The sequence below is a fragment of the Mya arenaria genome, chromosome 1 (genome assembly GCF_026914265.1).
Source record: "Mya arenaria isolate MELC-2E11 chromosome 1, ASM2691426v1".
NCBI classification, from domain to species: domain Eukaryota; kingdom Metazoa; phylum Mollusca; class Bivalvia; order Myida; family Myidae; genus Mya; species Mya arenaria.
In genome coordinates, this window is record NC_069122.1 from 24,867,194 (window position 1) to 24,884,232 (window position 17,039).

Genomic DNA, 17,039 nt, shown 5'->3' on the forward strand with positions numbered 1-17,039 from the left:
TTTAGGTTCCTAATTGTACATGAGCACTTGTAAGCGTCTGATTGAAGATGAATGAAATACCAAAAAGTGAAACTACGCCTGACAATTATTGAACAGTTGTTTTTGTAGATAAGTATTAGTGGTATGGAAGTGACAATAAATTTATTGTATAAATTACATACGGGCAGATCATACAAAAATGATAACAATGCAATAATTAACACGAACCCAAAAAACAACAACAAAAACCCCCAAAAAACAACAACCTTACCGAAGACCGAGTTGTTCATGAGTTTGAAGAAGTTCTTCTCGAAAGCAGTCTTGGCTTGTTGTCGCATTTTGGTGTTGAACTCAACGTAGGGTTTCATGAAAGCCTCTTGTTGGAACTCGAATACTTTATGTATTTTTTCAATTTTAGACCGAGTTGGAGATACAGTTGCAGGTTGCGATAGTGAAGTACATAATTCTGTTTGTTTTCTAAAGTGGCAAGTAATTTTTCAATCTTTGCTCTGGGTGGAAGTTCCTCACTGTTGTGTAAATGTTTCAACACATGTTGAGCATAAGGAGATAATTTTTCATTGGGTGTGAATTTACGTTCCGGAGCTAATGGGTAGTCGTTATGACTGTCATGTAAATGTTTTGGATATTCTAGATCTACTTCTAAAATATACCCCTTAGATCCATCCTCTGGTATTTTTTCAGGTTCAAAAGTATCAATTTCTTCCTTCTGTAAAAACTTAAAGAAGCCTGTTGGTAGTTGTTGTGACATACTGTAACCATAAAGATTATTGACATCATAATAAGCTAGAAATGAGGTTTCTTTTGTAGGATCATAATCATTCAAATACTCATTGTTTGCTTTTTTGTATCTATTTGATATTTGACTAATACCACCTCGAATACCTTTTTCGATAAATAGAATTTGATCAATGTCTGTCATGAGCTCTAGAGTGACTTCAGTCATTTTCAACATTGCCTGCCAGCTCAATCCCTGGTGTAAAAGTGACAAGGGTCTAAACCATAACACTTCAGTGACATATCACGAAATTTTTCAAAAACATCAGCTAATAACAATATGTCGGTTTTTAGATAGAGATCATGGTATTCTCCAAGACTTTTTAGTTTAAATGTTTGATATACTTGCTTTGCATGTTCATAGTCTTCTTTTGATATATTTTCCTCAGTCAATGAAGAGTAAAAATTCTCTATTGCTGGAAGATCAGCATCTTCAAATTTATCCCAGTCAGTCATGAACTCATAAGGATAAACCCCCTTTCTTAGCAGGAGGTTTCCATGATTTTTGATTTCTGAATGAAAGTGATGGAAAGACTGTGGGCCATTTTGAGCTAAGTTATCTACAAGGGTCCCAAGAGATGAAGGGAGAAAACCCAAAGAGTCAATAAACCTAAGATTTCCAATACTAAAACTGATATACTTTTCAACTGACTGTGGGATGCAATTGATTTTATAATTTTTAAATGTACCAATGCTTTGACAAAGCAAGTGACCATCAAAATTTTTAAGATTGTGGAAGATGACTGGGATGAAACTGGGTTGTTTACATTGTAAATTACAATTCATATGTGCAGCTCCTATGTATTTCCCACTTGTGTGATCATGATGTCTTGCTTTCTTTTCCTTGTTACCTAATACTTTTTGACATAAACAACATGTGTTTGCTTGTTCGAACTGTTTTTCTTCCCTTTCCTTTAAAACTAGGGGTTTGATATTTTGCATATGTTGCTGTATTTCATGACTTTCTCGTAAAAGACATTCTAACAATTTTTTGGGTGCATCTGGACCTCTGTAGATAACAGTATCTTTGGTTAATTTTGAATCAGTTGAAATAACTTTATATCCAAAGGAACAGGGTTCTAACAATTGATTTTTTGATGTTGAAGCTGTTTAATTTTTAGTCTCTATTGGTTTATTTATGTTTCAAAATCAGCCACAATAACATAAGGGACACGCAGTGTTTTTTCATAATCTTTAAATTCAAGAAAGCAGTCTGCTCCTGATGGAAGTTCAATTTTTTGAGCATCATGGACTTGACAGTATGAAAGGTGATCATCTAATAAACTTTTTACTAAATCCATGGAAGCAATATCGACAATAGTAATATGCACGATGTGCTTTCTTACCATGACTAAGAAACCTGTTTATGTTTTTTATAAGCACATAATGTGAACTGTTTTCTGATTGCAAAAGCAATAAGTCAATATGATGGAGTCTGTTTTGGCAATTTGTAATGCGTAGTGGAAGAACATCATTGTCTTCAAAAGTAAACACATTTACAGACAAAAATGGGTTTTGCTTCTCAAATTGATTTATTTGATTCAATGACATTGGAAACAGCAGACCTTTTGTGTTTAATTCATTTTCAAATTGTTCATAATCACTCACCAGAGGGGAATCCAAGGGATGAAGAGATGCTAAACAACACCATAGAAAGCACTTTTGGTCAAGATTTCTTATGTTTAGTAAACTTTGATAGTTAATAAGAGGCTTTGGTAGCTCTACAAAACTAGATCCGGACACTGGAGAATATTTCACAGTGTGCACAGTTATACTTAATACTTGTTTGAGAACCCACCCAGAGCTTTCTCTTATGTACTTTTCAAAACTTTCAAACATTTTTTGAAATGCTTCATTTAAGTTGTTTTCATCAAATGTTATCAAATTTAAACTTCTATAACTCTTAGATCTAAAATGTGGAGTTGATGTATTGTCTCCATCTTTTGTGTGTTTCACTAGCTCAACCTGCACTGATAAATACCATTTAATAGGATACAATTGAAGTCTTTTTTCTAAAATATTTTGAATGTTTTTATTGGCATTGGCAAAAAATGCCAGCAGATCATATTGTTCATGTTGATTTGGTTGTATGGTGAAATCTTGAATGTTTTCATTAATAGCATGTTCATAACTGTGGTTCATTGTTGTAGATGATGGTGTTCTTGCAGTGGAAGTTGGTGTTGATGATGGTGTTGATGATGGTGTTCTTGCAGTCGAAGATGGTGTAGATAATTGACTGTAGTTGTGTTCATTTTGAAGGTACGGACTTGGAGAGAGCGGTGTTCTTGCAGTAGAAGATGGTGTAGATAGCTGACTGTAGCTGTGCTCGTTCTGAAGTTGTGAAGTGGTGAGAAGTCCTGTTGTATGATCTACATTGCTTGTTGAAGAGGAGCTTTGGGTGTCGCTGCTTGGAGGTATTTGATTATATGGAGTTATTTTTCCACCAGTTTGTTGATGTTTTCTAGACAAGTGTTTTTTAAGATAATCTTTTCTTTTAAATTTGTCTCCACAAACTTCACAATTGTAAAAACTTTTGTGTGTGAGCGCATGAGATATCAAAGAAGTCTTGTTCTTAAAGTGTTTTCCACAAGTATCACACTCAAATATTTTTGAATCCAATTTTATCCTTTTTTGTCTCTGATATTCCTCATATTCATGCGCATATTTTGAAGTAAGGTAATCACTAAAACTTTGATCATCCATGTTTGAAGGTTAATGTTAAACTGATCCCACTTCAAGTCAGAAATGCTTTAAATATTCTACCTTTTCCCGCTTATACATTGTAAACGATCCACTTTTCTTGGGTTGGTTTTTTCCTAACAATAGCTTTTGTCTTTTTAAGCTCAATTTTCATTTTTTTCTTTGGTGATTGTTCTGTCTTTGTAGTTGTTCTTTTACGACCTTTTGTTTCTAATAAATATTTTGTAGTAGGCCATGCTTTTTCAAAAACAATATTTGATCGTTTTACAAACTTTTTTTTCTTTGGATTTAAAAGTTGTCCTCCTTTTTGATGTGAAGTATCCTTAATATCTCTTGTATCATCGTTCAATTTATTATGTATTGATGATTGTTCCAATTTTTTATGATGAAACTGGTTATTGTTATCACTTTTTGTAAATTCCTTCATATTTTGATTTTGAAATCAATACTAGTTCTTGAGCCATGACTCACAAGGTTGTATTAATAAAATAAATTGCTTAAAATTTTTTAGGAGGAGAGCTCTTCTCTTTTTTTGTGATAGCCCTTTTACCACAAACTTACGAATGACATTCCTATATCTTTTCAATGACTTTTTGATATTGTCGGAAATTTTTAGATTTCCAATGAGAATATTGTAAACCACTTCCACAATCACACTCATTTGTGATTTTGTTAATGCTTTTATCAGCATTTTTTGTTGATTTTCACTTGAGTTTAAGAGAAATTTTAAAAAATACTTTTCCTTTTCCATTTTTTCACTCATATTTTTCTTTTTCAGGTCAAAAGACAATCAACGTCTGAGAGGGAAATATGTTGGTGCGCAATTTATACAACTGGTTTGAATGTGGGCTTACATCAACAAGTAAGTAAGAGTATTTGTTTTGTGTTGCTTTTTTATAGGCATCCATAAAATATTTTAAATCACCTGGAAACATTTGACGAGCAAGTGTTTGAATCTGAAGTTGGTCTCTCTGGTTATTAAACAATACAAAGTAATGACTATTCAGACTAATAGTTCGGAAATACTTTCCTCCAGAAAACAGATTTTGTACCACAAAAAACACTGAATTTTTTTTGTGGTGACTATAAATCGTAAATAAGTTCACAATGTCAATACTTTCTGAAGCCTTTTGCACTAAATCATCAATGACTAAAATCTTAAATCCAGAGTCGTATGCCCCAAGATCCATATCTTCTTTAGATGGTAAACCTTCAAAGAATTCTAAGTTTTGCACATGTGTTTTCATGCTGTCATATAATGGTTGATAAGTTGAATAACAGTATATAATTTTTCTTGGAGCATCATTAAACATGGAATTTGCACTCTTAAAAAGTTCAAAAAGAAAGGTAGATTTTCCGCTTCCACTCGCTCCAGCTATAATGCAAGTAGCTGGACTTTCAAATTTCACAACAGTGTTTGTCATGATGTTAATACGAAGACTTCAGCAATATAAATGATCTTAAGATTGAAAAACAACAACACTTTTAATGTAGTTATACATTTTTTATTAATGCTCTACATGATTGGTTAAAAACACATTGATTTTGTACATTTTGTCATTAAACATGCTACTGACATAATTGTATACACATAAATCATTACTATGAACATCATTGGAAAACATATTTACAATATCATAAAACAATACACCATTCAATCTATGAATCAAGAAAAATAAACAGTACATTCCACACACATCACTATACAAACTTTGTAATTGCTTTGAATTTGTTATAAGTGATGAAAAATTTGATGTGTATTGAGGGAAATAGTCATTAAAGTAGTTGACAGGCATTCCATAACTATCAAAATATTCTATGGTGGTAGAGTTTGGAAAGTAAAAGGCACACCAATGCCTTCCTGTCTTTGTATGATCATCTGTATTTGCTATAAATCCACATGGAATATTCATTTCTGTAGGAAGTTCATTTGCTGCATAAACACCAAGTACAGACTTTCTTAGCAAAGGGAAACAATCTAAACAACACTGAATTTGGGATGTATTCATTCTGTAATTATGTCTCTTTGTGAATTGATTTGAAAAAAAGCAGGAGAGCTACTATGTACAATACAACTTGTTGTATCTGTCAATGATGTCTTAAACTGAACCTCTAATCCAAAAAGTTTGGTTCTAACTGAAACGAAAAAAGTGTTGATGATTTGGCAAAGTCCTCTCTATTTATATCCAGTCCTGAGTTTTTGCCCCACTGTCCATTTGTTAGAAACATGTTTGTGTAGGCTCTCATAAAAGATTGCCCTTCAGATGCATCAAAATTTAATTTTAATGGGCTACCCCACACTGGAACACCATCCACATATAAACATATGCTTTGAATGTTACAGTTTAAGAAATGAAATGGATTGGATTTATAATCACCAGATAAAGCCTTTGATTTCACAAATGCCACAACTACTTTGTTTGGTTTTTGTCCTTGAAACAAATTATCCCATGTAAACATTGTACTTCCAGCAGCAAGACTTTGCGATCGACACTCTACTCTGTCAAATGGATATTTAGCTGTGCTGTTTTTCAACAACTCTGCATGGGCTACAATAAGAGCTGGATTGACTCTTACCTTCTTTGCTAGTAAGTAAATGTCTATAATCTTTATTTTATAGTTGGGAGATGCATCCCCTGCTGATAAACAAAATGCTGGAGAGCTTCGGTATAATTTCAATTTGACATCAACTTGATTTAGTAAATAACGTTTAATAGTAAATAAACTGTGATATATTGGTCCTTGAAGCTCCAGAATCTTGGAGCCTTTAATGTATCCTGATCTTAAAAAGAGACCATTATTACCAGCGCTGGCATCCGTAATAACTGCTCCAGTACTGTCATTATCATCTTTAATATATAATTGAGATAATAATTGCGAATGGCTAGCATCATGACCGCTGTGTAACAAAGTCTGAATCATTGCATTATATGGATTGTAATTTGAAGAAATTACAGCTTTGTTTTGTAATGAGACTTCAGTGGCTGAAAATAATGCTTGTAAGAATAAATTTACAGGTCCCACTTTAACGCTTGTAATATCACTACCATCTGGATTTGTAACTTTTAATTTCACACATAATTGTGTTCCTCGAAGATCGAGATAGTCCATTGAATTTTGTCCACTTATTTGGAACTCGATAGGAGTATCATCTGACACTTGTGATAAAGGTCGAATTTCTTGGTAATGCACATCACTGACAGCAACTTGTGTAGGTGGTAAATCAAATAATAATAGTTCATTTGGAACACCCTCAGAAAATCCATCTTGTAAAAAGTATGACATTTTTAATAAGTGAATATGTCCTGGGTTGGTTTTGAAGTTTTTCTGTTCACTTTTGTAGCACCTTTTTTCAAGTTTTTTTCTGTAGTTTTAGATGTCTTTTTCACGGATTTTGGTGCCTTTTTCAAGTTTTTTAATCTTTTATTAATGTTTATTTTGGTGGTATTTTGATCTATTTTCGCTGTCTTTCAGTGTTGTTTTACCTTTTTGATTGAACCCTTAACGTTTGACTGATTGGATGATGTATGCGAAAAAGATGATACTTCAGGTGTTTTTATACCTTCTCGTTTCAGTTCGCTTTTCGCTTGATTCACAATTTGCTGTGTGGGGTAAGTCACGTTCAATGTCAAGTCACTGCTCTCTGCGGAAGCCTTATGAGGTATGGCAAATCCTTTCCCAACCTGTGATTTATTTTGTTTAAAGTAATTAATCCATTTTTCTGGGTTTGGTACATACAACTTAGAGCGATTCATAATTAGGGTAGAATGAGTAACGTTTGAAGTGAAGTGTGAGGTAGACTGGTGAATCAACAAATGTTGCAAAATTGTTGTCTACTGTCTTTATATCAAATTCCAATTCCCGAAACTCTGTTTTATTTAATGGTAAATAAAATGGAGTATCAAACACATAACTCCATTTTTTATCGTATTTTTTTTCCACTCTTCTCAGTAATGCGTGTTCACTGCCATTTACAATGCTTTCTTTAGATATATTCGAATAAATAAATATGGTGTCAGTTAAATCCTTCTTTTTAACTTTATAGTCTGTTTGTAAACAGATTTCTTTTAAAGCTACTTTCCAATATCCATCAAAATGAAGTGGTAACTTCAACTGCACTTTAAAGCTATACGGTTTATTATCAATAAAAATATCATTGCTCTCATTGTCTCTCACAAACACATAACGTTCCATTATTATTGTTCTTGAACTTGATCTGCATCAATCCAGCTATCAAATGATTTTGGAAATCCTTCCCATCGAACAAAATACTCTAATTTCCCTTTGACTTTTCTCTTTTTTAAAAATCAACATACCAAAGACTGTCTGCATCTTTATCAACAGGAATTATTTCATTTTGATTCACATAACCTGATATTGGTTCTGTATTCAAGTCTATGATCTTATACAATGGAAAACCTTGTTTGAAAATCTTGCTCTTTGTTTTTAAAAACTTCTGTAGTATATTGTTGTTGATAAGCTCTTCTAAAGGGATGTTTCGTGTAACTTAATCTAACCAAATCACCAATTTTATATTTAAAGCGAGGAGGCGTTTTGGGGATTTTTTTAGGTTTTAGATACATTTTACTCCAAAGTTTTGTCTCGTTTTTCTTTGTAACATCATTTGGTGCTAATCCATCCAAACTCCGATGAGGGGAATTATTGTAACTATTTACAATATCTTGAAGGTGATCTATGATTTCGCTGATATCTTAACATTCTAAATATCATACCGCGAAGGGTACGAATGACTCCCTCTGCATAGTTTGCTTTAGCGGTGCTTTGTGTATTAAACAAATAAACTCTCTTCTTTTGCATAAGCGCTTTTAATTCACGATTGATAAATTCAGAACCTCGGTCCGTTCTTAACTTTTTAAACTTATGAACACTAAGAATATCCTTGATTGCTGACAATACCGTGTTAGATTTTTTATTAACTAAGGGTCGAACGGATAGAAAACGTGAAAATATATCTATAACAATGAGTAGGTATTTAACTCCATCATTGTATTTAGCAATGTTATCAACTGCCATTAAATCCATATCACCCTGAACGTTCATACCCGCCACTTCAACACGTGGTCTTTTATATGTATGTCTCGCCTGACGTTGAATGGCATACGAATCTTGATTGTTGAGCCATTTCTGTATGAAATAAGAAGTAAATACTCTTGGATAGTTTTGGTTTAATATCCTGTGTAACTTTTTTGCACCCAAAAAGCTGCCTGCGTTTTTAGAATCGAAATAATATTGTGATAGGATATGTTCCTTCTGCGTTTTATCCATGATTAAACATGATCATCGTTGTAAGTAGTTTATATTATGGGACACTTGGGTTGTTAATTAAACTAAAGCAAGGAAATGAAAACATGTATAGATATAAATACATTTATTTGAAACTAAACATGTATAAAATAAGTCAGTATATGATCATACAAGCATATACATACAATGACATACATGTACATAAAGTGAATTAAATATTTATGTGAAACATGCAAAAAGGAAATTCGTGAAGTAATAAATATAAACAAGTCATTTTACGCCACACAATGCCAGAGTTCTTAATTTCTCATGAATTCTTCTTTTGAAGAAAAAATGCTGTAAAACACATACAACATTGCATAATATGTCCATTTTGTTGTGTTGTGAATATTCTTTTGCTCAACGTGATGGACGAAACAGTCGATCTTCAATGCGATTGATTGTCAACACCATTCTTTTCATTTTTTCACACCACCGCTCGGTTTTCATTATCTGCAGATAGTCATTGCTCTCTAGCAAAAGTTTGTGTAAATCAATCATTTCAGAGGAAATGTTTGAAATGCGCACAATTTCTTCCCAACTTTGTACTATATTTTTTTCATTAACTGCGTTAAGCATGTCACTAAAGTAACGTTCTATTTTATGTTCATCATCATCAGGGTCTGTATCCATGATACAATCGTGATCTTTTTGAGATGGGAGATCCATCTGGCAACCATAGCAAAGTTGTCTAGTCACCATACCCATAACCTCACACAGTGCCTTCGCATATACAAAGTCAAAGTACGATTTCATTAACGTGACACTTGTAGAAACTGGAGTATAAATCTCTGTAGTGTCCATAACATTCGTTTTGGAGTCACAATGCTCATTTTCATAAATATCTTGATAGTTCACTGCAATCCATGTTAAGTTTTTCTGCTGCGATATGATCACATCAAATGTCGATGAAACACTGAATGTTTGTGCTATGTTGTATGTCTTTTATAGTTACATATGGTAACGGAAAAAATTCAAATTTGAATTTTCAGATCATCCGGGGATATCGCCATATTGAAAACCCGCCAGAGGTTCGGTCCACGTCCATGGTGCTCGGGATGAGTCATTGGAGGACGAAGATCAGGTGTCCTTATGCTGCCATGAAATGTCGTTTTTATGATGTCCAATTATGTTCAAAAATAAACAACTTGGAGAATGTGTTTTATGTTCTAACAACGACTCGTCTCCTTTCTGCCACTGATGTAATCGCAAACCGCAAGAAAAACACTACTGTGTCATTTCTGCCAGTATAATAAAATCCTGCTGAAGATAATTGGAACTTGTATGGTTCTATTTGAGGTGACCACATGTTGAACGTTTTAAGTCTGTCTTGATAGAATAGCATGCTTGGAGAACTATATTCAAACTCTAATAGTTTTGAAGTTGTCATTTCGACTGCCCGTGTAAGAATGAAGCCAATAACTGAACACTTTCCTTCATATCACAGAGAGTTTCAAAAATATCAAATGGTAATTGAAAACTTTGGTGACCCTTTTTAAATATTATTTTAATGCATCGCTGTCTCTCTTTCACAACTATTACAAATTTATCACCAAGTGTGCATGTAATTTCCCTTCTTATTGGTGACCAAGAGACATTTTCAAAACCAAAACCTCTCAAATATGTCTGCAACTCGTTAGAAAAACATATCTGAGCTTGAGCCATTTTTTGTATTTTTTAAACACTTTAGACAACTGTTAAAGCACAGACTTACAATATCCAATTTGTTCGGTTTGTTATATACCACTATTGACAATCCAAAAAAAATAATATGTCTTGGACGTTGATTATTCTCGTACTATGGCCTCGTCTTTAAGTCCTGTATATACTATTAAAAAGGGAATGAATTTACATCTTTCCGGATATTCTTCAATCTCTTGATGGCTATTGTACTGATCAACTATGGTTTGAAAATTGGTACTTCTTAATAAATCTGTCATATGTCTATGACTATCTCGCAACCATTCGTATATGGAAATTGCTTCAAAATCGGTGATCCAAGGTAGCATAGTTCCATTCTCATCCCAAAAGGAATCAAACATTCTCCTGTTTGAGTCATATGGTGTCAAATTATAACTCATATTAGCCGGTAACACAATGGCTGCCAACTTCAATCGCAAAAAGATTAATACTGATAATCTAAGTTCAGGTTTTATCTACTAACGATTTACTAAATAACAATGGCTCTTTGTCTTGGATTTCAAACAATGGTTAAACATAACCGCTAAGAGCGGGAAATCGCCAAATATGACCGCTAACGCGCGAAATCGCTAAATATGGCCGCTAACGCGGGAAACCGTCAAATATGGCCGCGAGAGTCCCCATGGCCGTTAACGCGGAAAATTGCCAAACATGGCCGCGAGAGTCCCCTTTTTACCCTACTATTATTTATGCTTTTTGTTTCTTTTGGATGTTAAAGCAGTCATTGTATTGCCACCCTTTTCAAAAAGGGATCCAACAACAGGTAAACGGCGTATACAATGAACGTGCTTTTTATTATGTTTTGTTTCATTTTTTTTTTTAATTGTTATTTGTGTTTTTGCTTTCTTGTGATGTTAAAGCAGTCATTGTATTACCACCCTTTGGAAAAGGGCCCCAACAACAGGTACACGACGTATACAATGAACGTGCTTTTTATTTTATTTTACAAGATTATTATTCATGCTTTTAGTTTCTTCTGGAGGTTATAGCAGTCGTTGTATTACCACCCTTTTTAAAAAAAGGGCCCCAACACAGATACACGGCGTATACAATGAACATGTTTTTTTAAATTTTATTTCTTTAGTTATTATTTATGTTTTTTTTGTTTCCTTGGGATGTTAAAGCAGTCATTGTATTACCACCCTCTTGATAATGCCCACAACAACAGGTACACGGCGTATACAATGAACGTGCTTTTTATTTTTAGTTTGTTTTTCTTTTTTCTTTTTTTTTTTCTTTCTCGGAATGTTAAAGCACGCATTGTATTACCACCCTTTTGGAAAGGGCCGCAACAACAGGTACACGGCGTATACAATGAACGTGCTTTTTATTTTTAGTTTGTTTTTCTTTTTTCTTTTTTTTTTTCTTTCTCGGAATGTTAAAGCACGCATTGTATTACCACCCTTTTGGAAAGGGCCCCAACAACAGGTACACGGCGTATACAATGAACGTGCTTTTTATTTTATTTTTGAAGATTATTATTTATGCTTGGGCTTATTGTTGATGTTAAAACAGTCATTGTATTACCACCCTTTTCAAAAAGGGTCCCAACAATAGGTACACGGCGTATACAATGAACATGTTTTGCATTTGTTGTTTGATAAGTGCTGTCGGCCTATTCAGACCCTATTTCTTATAGAACCTTTTTTGTGTGGTATTAAATTTTGTTTAGGTATTTTATTCCCGACAGGTATGCAAACACTGCTTCCCTTACCTTCTCTGTAATATCAGGTTCGGGAAACAGCAGATGATACCTGTCGATGACTGACATATTTAGTTTCAGAAGTTCCATTTTCAGAAAATGTGATGGAATGTTTCTTTGTCTCCGCATTGGTTACAGCAGTCAGTATTTGTATAATTTTCAGCAGCTAGCATACTGGTTCCTAAACGAAGTCGTGTGTAGACTTTATCTTTTAGTGTATTTGTTCTGTATGTTTTGATTGTGGTGTTAATTTCCCCATATTCAAAATTGTGCTCAAGTTTATATACTTCAAAGTCTCTTACAAATTTGTGTTTTGTTAGTTTCTTTATCCAGCTGTATGCTTCAGGGACGCTTAATTTGATGTTTGTTCGTGAACCTTGCCTTAATGCTTGTTTTGCAATTTTATCAGCAATTTCATTTCCTAAGATGCCTATGTGACTAGGAATCCATACAAATGTTATTGACACTCCTAGATTATGAAGCACTGAAGCATTAAGTATTTGCTGCAAAATTTCTCGCCGTGGAAAAGCATGCTTTCATTGACACGAGGGCACTTAATCACACAGCGGGTCTTTTATTTTTGCGCGTATATACAGTTGCGACCCCGGCATACTTAACCTCGCAGGTTACTTTAATAGCACGGTACGGGGACCCGGCCAAGACCAAGAGCTTTACGACGGTACCACAGCTCGCAGGCAGGCGGCCACCGCGAGAAGCCCGGCCGCCGAGCCTGCCTGCCTGGCGCGAGGCGAGAAGCCCGGCCGACGCTCGGCTACGTGTCCGTGCTCGCCTGCCAATGAGTCTGATAATATTGTTACAGTGTTGTGTATATTGTTTGCTTCTACTTGTTGGAGAAGCATTTTAAGTGCAAAGTCTATTGCCGCAAGTTCACAAGAGTAGCCTAAAGTCGAAATTTAACCCACAATCAAAAAGGGGGTTGTTATCTTGAGAAAAGCCTACTACCCCGGCCCCGGCCAGATGGAGAGTAGGGTCTTTGCTTCCATCCGTGAAAACCTGCCACGAGTGGTTGTATTTGCTATTTATATGACTATTTACTATTTATGTTAGGGTCCTCTTTCTTGTCTATAACTTTTGTTAAGGATAGGTCTATATATATAGTGAGTTCTCGTTTATTGATTAGGTTTAAGGAATGAGGTTGGGCTATTTTATCTTTTGTGAGAGAGCATGCTTCCACTATAGTGGTTGTACTATCTGGCTGTATGGCATTTTAAAGTGTTTTAGTTTGTTGGCTTTGTGTTCAAAGATAGGGTCAATGCTACATTTGTTATTGATTGGTAGGTCATTCCCTTGACGTGAGGATCTAACCCAATATTTTAACATATTTATTTCTCTTTGGTAGTTCAGAGGGAGTTCACCACATTCTGCTTTCAGTGCTATTGTACGTGTACTTCGATAAGCGCCTGTTACTATCCTTAAAAGCTTTATTTTGTATAATTTGTAGTTGTTTTAATTTGTCATATGTAGCAGAGTTCCATAGTCTAGTTTTGATTTGATAAGTGATTGATAGATTGTATAAAGACACTTTTTGTCTGTACCCCATTCCTTTCCTTTGATAGTTTTAAGGAGGTTAAGGCCCTTTTCACATCGGGCAATGAGTGAGTTTATATGGAAGTCCCATTTTAGGTATTTATCGAATGTTAGTCCTAAGAATGTAGCTTTTGCATTATAAGTTAATGTTTGATTACATAGTTTTAGCTGTGGGAAGCTTGGAGCGCATTCTGGTGGTTTCTCTCTCTGTTTGTGTACTAAGAGTACCTGCGTTTTACTTGGGTTTATTTTAAATCCCAGGTTTTCACTCCATATCTCAATGTTATTAAGAGTATGTTGGATGTTTTTAACTGCTATTTCAGGTTTTTTAGAAACTGTCCATATCGCCCCATCATCTTCAAACTGAGATAGGTCAGTTGGTAGGCAGGGTTTTGGATTTTTGAGTTGCTTTTTTCAATTGTGTCTCTCAATGTCTTCATGAAAAGTGAGAATATGATTGGTGATAAGACACTGCCCTGTGGACAGCCATTAACTGTTTCTATGGTTTCTGAGTACTCCCCTTTTAGTAATACTTTTATTTTCCTGGATTTAATGAATGCATTTTCCCTCTTATTCATATTTTATGTAGGTATGTTAGAGCTCCTTGGCCCCATAGCTTGTCAAATGCAGAGCTTAGGTCCAAAAATACTGCTACTATGTATTTGTTGTCAAGTTGTGCTCTTTTACAATCATGTTCTAGTCTGACTAGATTGTCTTCACACGAATGATTGGCTCTGCAACCTGATTGAAATTTCGGTATCAGTTTGTTTGTTTCAAGAAAGTTACATAACCTAGGTTTAATCAAAAAAAAATTGTATTAATTTAGTGGAAGTTGATGTAAGTGAGATTGGCCGGTATGATGCGGGATCATATTTAGGTTTATTTGGTTTCAGGATAGGGATGATTACGGCCTCACTTTATGATTCTGGTGTTGAACCTGATGTTCAGAATTGGTTAAAGAGGCATAGAAGTGTTTGTTTTGCCGGTGTTGGTAATTTTTTTAGAATTTCATAATGTATCCCATCTTCCCCCAGGTGCGCCACTTTTACAATTAGCTAGTGCCCTTGTTGAGTTCAATCATACTGAAATCTGCATTATACTCTTTATCTTCCCTGAGGGGTTCTGCGTTGATTAACTCATTTATAATATTATTGGTCCTATTTTTTTATATCAATGAAATGTTGAGTACATTCTTTATGCTACTGATTTTTTCGTAATGTTTCACTAATTAAGATGTCTGCCTTATCTTTTGGATCATGTATTACATTGTCGCCTATTTTAAATGGTGGTTTATCGGGCGATGGAGTTTCTTTTACTTTTCTTACAAAGTCCCTAAGTTCTTTAGAGTTTGTTTTGTGAGTTATTTTTGAGCAGAAATTTTGCCATCCTTGCTATTTTGCATTTTGTATTGTTTCTTTTGCTTTTAGCCTGGCCAATTGCCAGTTTTCATGTGTAATAGAAGTTGGGTCTTTTTTATAAATTTTCCTACATTTTTCTCTTAATCTTATAACATGTACTGTTCCACCATGGCACTATTTTCTTTACTTTTTTATTTTAGATTTGGATTTCTTATCGAGAATTTTCGTTAGTTTCTCATAAAAATGAAGTTATGTTGAATATCATTTTCAGTTATATCATAGTTTAGTTCGGTATGACAAAGTTGTTGAAATTTATTCCATGATTCAGTTGAGGCTTTTTCTGTTTTCCATTTTTTGTTATATTTACTGTTTTATGAGACCGGATGAGACCGGATTTTACGAAGAGAGACCGGGAAATAGTATCGCCCTTATTTTTATATAATTATTTATAAAACATAGCGGAGGCTGAGAGGAAAAATGTACACTATACTCGGTTACTGAGCGATATGTTGAGTAATTTATAGTTTTTAGCTGTACTGGCCAAAGGCCAGAAGAGCTTATGCGATGGTAATGTGAACGTCGTATGCGCGTCCGTGCGTGCGTCTGTAAACAATTGCTTGTGAACACGATACAGTATTCAGTTTATATTGTATCTCGATGAAATTTGTACAGTATTTAGATATCCATCAGAGCTTGGTTCCTTTCGAAAACCAGCCAGATCCGCCCAATATCTATTTTTAGCCAAGTCTACATGAGCGAATGTCTATTTTTAGCCATGCTTACATGTACATGAGCGCAGTCTATTTTTAGCCAAGTTTACATGTAAAGTCAAATCTAGGATTAAAGGGAGACAACTTGCTTTTTGGTTCTGCAGTTGATTTTGTGAATTACTCTCCCTTGTTCTTGTTGAAAGGCCAAAGGCCATTTTTAGATCATTTGGCCAAAGTGTCTGTCGTTTGCACGCACGCACGCACGCACCCACCCACCCACGCACCCACCCTTGACTTGAAAAACAAACACAAATAAGCAGTATGCGAAATCTCTTTAAGGTTTTAGTACAAATTTATTTCATGTAATTGCCATTATATACACAATTTTTGTCATGTAACACATTGAATGATGTGTATATTTAGTAGACAGTTTGATGCAAATGCCAAACATCTAAAATTTAACCTTATAATATTCAACTATATCAAAGATTTATATGACCTCTACTTAAACTAACCCCTCATCATTGCATTATAAGATACCTCGAACCCAGCAGTAACCAGAGCTATGACTGCGGTCAAGTTTAATTTTAACACAACTTGCGATGTACAAGAAATATGAGAACATTTAGTTTACTGTTTTGAAAATAAAAAGTGTGTGCTTTTTCCAAAAATCGAAAACAAATCAAGAGCGACATCTTTTGTGGGAGTACCAAAAACAGTTGAATATTATTAAGACATGGCGTTTATGCCTCAGGCCAGAATATATTGAGAATACGGTCAGTTGTGAAAAAAAATGTTGTACAAAGGGTTTTAGCACTACTTGTAATGGCTACACTTCACCAATTTAGCACAGATAAGGTTACGCAACAGCTGTTAGCGGGTGTTGTCAGGTTGCCGAAAAGAATGCGGTTGAATCATTTCAGTATTTTAAATAACATTACAACTTCTTGAAATATATTGGAAGCGTGTCTCAAATAAACTTAGGTGTTGGTACTTTTAGAAAGTCCCAAATTTCTAGTTTCTTAAGTAGTTATCTAACGGAAGCGCTGCATAGTATAAACTATTTAAGCTTCCTTCTCAAGTCTGTCGAGATTTGTTTTGTTTTGTGCATATATCACTTGTTTACCTTTCATGTATTATTACCCTAGAAAATCCATTATAAATGATTATGCTCTAACATTGTGTATCCTTATAATTTTCTTTTGAAATAAATATTGTGTAAACAATAAATGCCAAAATCAC

The 17,039-nt window shown here is 34.4% G+C and overlaps 1 protein-coding gene and 1 long non-coding RNA gene across 6 annotated transcripts in view; one reads left to right on the forward strand and one right to left on the reverse strand.

Moving 5' to 3' along the window:
* Positions 1-17,039, reverse strand: part of LOC128229427 (telomere-associated protein RIF1-like) — a 238,016-nt gene that overhangs the window by 25,543 nt on the left and 195,434 nt on the right. The window lies entirely within an intron of this gene.
* Positions 15-9,938, forward strand: LOC128229479 (uncharacterized). Of its 5 annotated transcripts, none has more exons than XR_008260103.1 (6): positions 15-3,188; positions 4,253-4,336; positions 5,946-6,062; positions 7,050-7,135; positions 9,399-9,522; positions 9,771-9,938. It is a non-coding gene; the product is annotated as an uncharacterized LOC128229479 (long non-coding RNA). The 5 variants fall into 5 exon arrangements; XR_008260102.1 differs by lacking the exon at positions 9,399-9,522 and having other exon boundaries at positions 19-121; positions 398-3,188; XR_008260099.1 differs by lacking the exon at positions 9,399-9,522.